At 49.7% G+C, this 7765-nt stretch overlaps 1 protein-coding gene across 1 annotated transcript in view; it reads right to left on the bottom strand.

Moving 5' to 3' along the window:
• The window catches only part of ENOX2 (ecto-NOX disulfide-thiol exchanger 2), a 17806-nt gene extending 17494 nt beyond the window's left edge, over positions 1–312 (bottom strand). Inside the window, exon 1 of the mRNA XM_033514158.1 lies at positions 202–312. The gene's annotated coding sequence lies outside the window, so the exon portion shown is untranslated. The remainder of the gene's footprint in view (positions 1–201) is intronic.
• Between the last annotated feature and the right edge of the window lie 7453 nt (positions 313–7765).

The raw sequence follows: 7765 nt of genomic DNA, 5'->3' as shown, positions 1-7765 counted from the left end.
CCCATCCAGCCCTGCCCCAAATCCCATCCAGCCCTGCCCCAAATCCCATCCAGCCCTGCCCTCTGGCACTGGGAGCCATTCCCCACTGCTGTACCCCAGAGCCCAGGCCTGGCTCCAGGCAGAGGTGGGGCTGAGCAGCAGCAGCAGAGCACAGCTCCCCCTGCCCAGCCTCAGGACTGTCCTGCCAGCACTGGAGCTCACCTGGGGGAATGCTGCTCCTCTTCCTCTTCCCCGGGTCACTTCCATCCTCAGCCGGGCTCTCAAGCCCCAGGGACTCGGTGCTGGCAGGGTCAAAGGACAGGTGGTTTAAACCTGAAAGAGAAAAGCACACTTAGAGACTTGACTTACACTGGTTTGTGATGCTTCTGGACCACTGGAGTGAGAGAAATGCCCGGTTCCAGGCACAAGCAGCACGCCAGGCCCTGAAGGAATCCTGACTCCTGGCCCCAGCTCTGCCTGATCTGAATGTTACACAATAAAATATTACTCACCAGCATCAATTCCACCACCCACACAAACCAAACTGCCTGCCAGAGTAAGCCAGGGGCGCATCTTCCCTGGGCTGAGCAGCGTTTCAAGGCTGGAAACTCAAAGGACAGGATTTTTCCCTGTTTTTCAGTCCAGGAATACATTGTTAGGAGCTACTCAAGCTGAGAATTCACCTGGAGTGATTTACTACCAAAAAACAAGGCACAACTGAGAACATCTTCAAAACAAGAAGATGCTGCTGGAATTTTTGTTCAAGGAGTCTGGCACACAGCTGCTCCTGGTCATGGATGTGAAAGGGGCTCTGGGATGCAGATCCCACAAAGGGGAGCTCCAGAGCTGCACCCTCCTGCCAGGGAGAGCAAGGAGGTCTCCTGTGAGCCTCCTTTCTCCAGCCTGAAGAGATGGGTCCAGGGCCCTGAACTCACCATTGAGTTCCTCCCTCCACCTTCACAGTCAGCACTTGCAGGGATGCAAGACCAAAGGAACATTGAAATATTGAGTTTGATTTGTCTTTGTCCCAGCAAATTCACCCTGAACAGCCAATATGGAAAAAAATAGAAAAAAACCCAAAGAAATCTTTTTTGTGGACCCATCTAAAGTGATAAAAATAAGCACATTTCTAAGGTGCTCTGTGTTCCCAGGGGAGTCAGCAGAACCACAGGAGCAGCAATCATGACAATCATCCCATGCCAGGGCACTGATGGCCGAGGCATTTGTAGCAAACCTCCCTCCAGACCCTCTGCAGCGCTGCCATTTCTGCTCCAGAGGATCCCACTTCCAAGAACTTCACAAACATGGCTCTTGGGTCTGGCTGTAAATAGCCAAGTGGGTGCCTGGAGGGCTCCTCTCCGAGCCACTGAAAGGTGAGAACACAAGAAGCAGCCAAAAAACCAAGGACTATTCAGCTGGCAACAACAATAGTCACGCCCGGCCATGCAGGATGCCTACAATGCTGTGGCTTAAATATTCCAAAGTCAAAATATCATGGAGGTCATGAGGGCTCAGGAAAACAAATCTGAATGCAGCAGGTTAAAAATAGAGACCTTGTGCACAGGGAAGACAGCAGGAGAAAGGAAAAGGAGCAGTTCTAAGCTTACATTGGCATTATCCATGAGATAGAAGAGGCAGAATTGAACTTGAATGAGTTTTCCCACATTTGGGAATGGGGAGGGATGGAGAGAAGCAGCAGGACAGGCAGACCCTGGTGTCACAGGATGGACAGACACCCTGCTCTGAACACAATGCTGGGGAGACACCTGGCACTGAGCAGCACCTGAATGGACACTGCTCCAGCACTGCTTCCCAGCCTGCTGGGGAACACAGGCAGACACTCACCCCGAGGATTTCCAGCCCCAGCTTGAGCTGGGATGCCCAAGTGTCCCAGCATGTCCCCAGGGCCAGAAACAAAGCAGCCATCAGCTGGAAGGCTCTGGGTGGAGACACCTGTGTGACCTGCAGTAGGAGCTGTGTCCTCAGGGCCCACCAAAACAGGAGCAGCTACCATCCACCAGAAGCTAACAACAAACACGGAGCAGAAAAGCCACGGGGAAAGCTTTGCTCTCACTTCATCAGGATGGAGATACAGCAAATGTCCCAGGAAAGCAAAGGGCAGTATGGAAAGTGGGAGATGGAATCTGGAAGAAAGGGACCTTGCTTGCAGCTCTCTTGCAGCACAGTTTGCTCCAAAAATTAATACAAGTCACAGAGAAGATTCCCAACACAATCTGGAGTAAGAAACCCCTCACTATGTCAGATTTGCCCCCCTACACAGGATAAATGCCATGGACAGCAGCCAACTTTCAAACCCACTTGCCTCTGTCCTGTCATCCCAGCGAGCAGCCAGAGCTCCAGCCACACCTCTGGGTACAGAGAACTCAGAAAGCTGAAGCAGAAAATCCTCTCTGCTGGGCTCAGAGCAGGATAAAAGCTGGAAGGCTCAACCAGTACAGCCAGGAGGCACAAACAGGAGCATCTCTCTGTCCTTTGTGCCAAGCACAATGAGGTGTCCTTGGCCATTCCAAGCTGCTCTGCTCAAGAGGGAAGGCACCAGCACAGGAGCAAAGCACAGGGGTTTGTTAAGTGAGCCAGCCTGGGCCTTGGTTTGAAAAGACAAATGTTTGTTAAGGGAGGCAGGAGCCTCCCTTGAAATGGAAAATGTACACCCCCTCCCTCTGAATTATTATAATTTTGAAATTCAGGGGCTCTCAGGCAAAGATATGGGAGTAGGAATAACAGTTCTTTACTAGGATGTATAAATAATAAAAAACAAGCCTACAACTTAATAGGAAAATGAAAATAAAATACAATAGTACAAAAAGCACTGCAGAGTCAGAATCCAGTGTGATACTCTGCTGGGCAGGTGCTGGTAGCAGTGGGATTAAATGGTGGCTGCAGCCCTGGAGTGCCAGATGTGGCTCTGGTGAAGCTGTGACCCTGTAGAAGGGGCAGTTTCCCTCTGAAGGTCCAGGGCTGCTGTAGATGGGTCCTGTTTTCCTCTGGGAATCCACCAGTGGAAAAAAGGCTGCCTGTGGTGTTCCAAAGCTCAGATTGTAGCCAGGTAGGAATGCTGGGTTCCTCCCCCTGGCTGGAGCATCTCCCAGTGGGGTGATGGAATTTTCTCAGTCCTGCAGTGAGACCCAATGGATCATCAAGAGCAGAGATCCCCCTGGAGGGAGGATGGGTCCTGGAAGGGATAAAGAGCACTGCCCCAGCTGGTTTTAGCAGCTGGTGATAGAATACATCCCTCTGGTTACACCTTGCACTGCAGCCCAAGGCACCTGGAAAGGCCAAAATGAGATTTCTGCATTTGCTGGGAAATGCTACACAGAAGGTAAGGGGGGAGGAGATCTGGGTTTCCAGCAAGTGCCAGAACTGGTGTCAGCACTTCCAGAGCCACATGTGGCACAGGTATCAGTGTGCCCTTCATCTCCCTGTTCCTATCCCAGGGATTTTCAGAGGACTCCATTTCTAAGAGTGAGACATGAGGCACTGCCATAATGCAGTGACTAAACATTTAAAAATAAAAACTTGGGCTAGAAGATTCGTCAGCAGAAAAACAGATCAGGGAAAGAAGGGGGGATGCTGAAAGATGAGCAGAAGGCAACTCTGAGCAAGGCCTCTCCCACAGCACAGCAGGTCCTTGTGGGTGGTTTTCCCCTCTGGAAATAGGTGCTGAGCTGAGATGGGAAGAGTCCACAGCTTCCCACTGGCCTAAGCAGCACTGCCAATGCACAGCCCCCCATCCCACGGGGCTGGGATCAGTCCAGGTCTGTGCTGGGGCTAAAATCAGCTGCAGCTTCCACAGCACAGCTTCAGAAAGGGGCTGGGGAGAGAGGAGAGATCTCAATGTTCCAGGCATAAATCTAGGGAAGTATCCATCCTCACTGGTGCTGTGCCAGACCCGGGACAGGTCTTGGTTTTCCAATCCTGCTAACAGAGCTGGGCCATTGCCTTAATGACCAGGGGAAGAATAAACCCCAAAAAGCCCCCGAGGCCAACTGAAAAGCCCGTTTTAAGATCATTCCAAGAGCTGGAAACACTGGAAATCACAACCAAAACAAACCAAAACAAACCAAAACACAGGATTGTGCAGCCCCTGTGTTCCTGGGACCATTTACAAACAAGCACGGAGCTGCCACCTCGGGATTTGGGCAAAATGTTCCCTGCTGGGCTCAGGAACATTCAGTTCAGTGGTGGCACGAGCTCTGCCACAAGCCTGGCACAGCTCTGGGGTGAAGCCTGGAGCTCCAGCTGCAGCCTCACTCTGCCCAGGCACTGCAACAGCTTTTCTGCCACCCAAGCAGTTAATAAACAGCAGGAACATAAACCTCTGCCCCAAAACTCAAATTACAACTATTACCAGCTACTCCAACACTGTCACACACATAAAAGCCTTTCAATGATACTCAGAAAGCCTGTGCAGGCTGCTGCCTGGCTGGTCGTGTTTTGGGGTGTCCTGGAACCCTCTCAACTACTCTGGGTCACACTTTGGGGTGCCCCAGGTCCCTCTGAACCCCTCAGGGATTTTGGGATCCCCTGGGCTCCTCTGAACACATATTAGACTTCTCTTACTGAGCATCAGGGGAACTCCAGAAATGGGCTGACACAGGCTTTACTATAAATATGGATTTACCTTTTGCCAACATCGGCAAATACAGGGAATAAGCAGTGCTCAGTCTGAGCAGGGTGCCTGTGGTTCTGGGAATAAACTGGATTCTGCATACACTGTGCCATTGATTACACAGTGCTGGTTTTAAGCCCTGAAGAAATGAACTTGAGAAGACACCAAAGTACACCTGCAGCAACCAATTAGAACACAAGAGAAAAGAGACCAGCAGGGAAGGGACAGGAGAGGGACACCGAAACTTTGAACATTTTGATCCCAGTCATTTCCTTTTGGAAACTAATTCCCAGGTTCAAAAAACTACTGCTGGGCTTGTGCATGTTCCTCTAGCACAGTCCTGGCTTAATTATGAGCTCCCCAAGAGCAGGGAGCTGGCCAGGCACACTGATGAGAGCAGCACAGTTCTGAGAGTGACTTCTGCCAGCTCCAGCTAATCCTGCAGGGCAGCCCAGACCCCCCCGTGTTACCTGCGAACTGCAGCAGGAACATGGCAAGATGCTCATCGTAAGGCACGAGCTCAGACAGCTCTCCCACTGCTCCCAGCTTGGCTTTGTGTCTGAAAATCCCGGTGCCAGGCTGAGATCCCTTGCTCAGCCCCCAGCACCAGAGGAAAGCTGGGACCCAGTGACAGCAGAAGTGGCCCGGGACAGGCAGGACAGCCCAGGCTGAGAGGCCAGGCTGGCACCCAGCAGCTCCACGTGTCACCATCCATCTCCTGTGACTGACACCCATAGGCACACCCCAGGGTGGACGAGCAGGTGGGGAGGCAATTAACAGCCAGAGTGTCTGAATTTGCCAGGGATTTCATCCATCACTGCTCTAAGCACTGGCACGCAGCTCAATAAACCCTGTTTGCATGCCCGAGATTAGTGGCCTTTGCACTGAAAGATTAATTCCTGGTAATCCTTGATGGTAAGAGGCACGCTGCTCGCTTTCCTTGATTCTGGAAGCTTGTATTTGAAAGAAATAAATTAATTTCAGGCAGCTAATTATTCTAGCAGGGCTCTATAAAACCAAGAGACACAAAGAGCCCCTTCCTCCTTTGCACCCGAGTGTGCAGCGGTCAGCAACTCTAATCAGGAACACCAACCTGCAGAGTTTTCATAAAAATACAACCACAGCAGCAAAAATAGGGGGATTTGACCAAATCCTGTATGAGCTGTGCTCTTCACTCGATGTTGTAACCCAAAACAAAGGAAAAATCTCCTTCCCAGCACGTGTGTACACACATGTCACCAGCAGCGACCTCACACAGCCCTCAGTGCTTCCCAACAGCAGAACCTGCCATGCCCACCACGCCAGATTATTGAAAATTCCATGGAATGCTTTCAGGATGCTCACAAGGCTCTGCCAAACCACCCTCCCTCTGCACACACATCCAGGAATTCTAAACCTGGGATTTCCAGGGGGTGAGCTGCTGCAGAGCAGGCGGCTGCAGGCAGCTCAGTCCCATCCCTTTCTGTCCTTCCAGACTCCCTCAGCACTCCTGGGAGCAACATCCAGCTCAAATGCCACCCCAGAACAATGCTCAACAGCTCCTCTTTCCAGAAATATCTGTTTGAAAACCCAGCAGAAGGAAGATGATGGGCAAAGGGATGCAGGACTAACTACACAGAGCTACTGGGGAACAAAAAGAGGGGGAAAAAGAAAAACAAAAGAGGAGAAAAAAAGGGGAGACACAAAGAAAACTCCAATAGAACCAGCAGTCAGGATCATCAGAAACTCCCAGTGCTAAAGCTTGGGCTGATGGGCAAGAGAGCCTCGTGGAAAGCCAGCACCAGCGTGAGGAGCTGCTGGCTGAGAGCAGAGCAGCTGGACAGGATGGACATGATGGAACTGGAATAATGTCAGCAGAAAAGTTGGGGATTAAGGGAGAAATCTCACACCATCTTTGGAAGGTGTACAGAATACCTCAGTAGCAACACCTGATCTTTGCAGCGACTCGGTGATTGAACCTCATCCCTGCTACGAGCTCCAAACACATGACCTTCAACACAGAAACCTGACCTCTCCCCAGCTCCCACACAGCTTTCAACAACTCAGCTCAAGGGCCTTTTTAATTAGATCCTCAAAATTCCTCAAATGAGCCTTGAAGAAACAGAGAACCCAAGCCCTTGGCTTCCAGCACAGGGAGGAGTACAGCTGGAGTAGGAAGGAACACAAGTTGGAGGGACAAACTCCTACCCCAGGCCACCTCCATCCTTTCCCACCGTCTCACGGCCCTGCTGCAGCTTTCTGCAGGAGAATATGGAAAAATACAATGGCCAATGAATGTAACTCCAGAGAAGGTAAGGATGGTGTAGACTAACGAGGAGCTTACCCAAGGATTAATGTTTGTGTAACAAACACGTGGCACTGAAGAACAAAAACATCTCCCTGCAAGGACAGACGTTACTGGGAGCAGCACACAGCACCAAGACACGAGGAAAATCAGAGAGTAAAGCACATAAACTAAAGCAGCTCCATGTAAACGCTCAAGGAAGCAAATAAACACATGTGCAGCTACAAGTTCCAGCCCAGGGCTGTGGGAGAGCTGCAGCTGTGGGCACCAGCAGCCCCAGAGCTCCGTGTGCTGCCCACGGAGCGTCTGCTGTGGATCCAGCCCAGCCCAGCCACACCTGAGAGCCTGGGAGAGAGCACAGAGCACAGCCAGGTGTGTCCCACCTCGGGGGAATGCTGCCACCTTCACCCCACCCTTCTGCAAACTCACTCTTGGACTTCACCACTTCTTTATATGCAGCCCATTTCTCCTCGTGCTGCTTTCTCTGTGTTAAAAATAACAATATCACACTGTCCTTCACATTTATGTATTAGTCTTTATGTGTTGTTATTGGTCATAACTATTTGGATATGGTAAAATTCCTAACTCCTTTCAGCTGCTCATTAGTATAACACAATCTAGTAGTCTTGCACTGTATAGCCCAGAGAAATAATCATGTGATTAATACATTATATAGGTTATATTATACTAGAATATAAATATATAATATAAATAATATATAATAGATATACTATAAAATATATATAATAGAAAATATATATAATAGAAAATATATATAATAGAAAATATATATAATAGAAAATATATATAATAGAAAATATAAAGATAATAGAAAATATAAAGATAATAGAAAATATAAAGATAATAGAAAA

The sequence above is a fragment of the Parus major genome, chromosome 4A (assembly GCF_001522545.3).
Source record: "Parus major isolate Abel chromosome 4A, Parus_major1.1, whole genome shotgun sequence".
Taxonomy (NCBI): domain Eukaryota; kingdom Metazoa; phylum Chordata; class Aves; order Passeriformes; family Paridae; genus Parus; species Parus major.
Note: the sequence above shows the minus strand (reverse complement) of the source record. Positions and strands in the feature narration are given on the sequence as shown.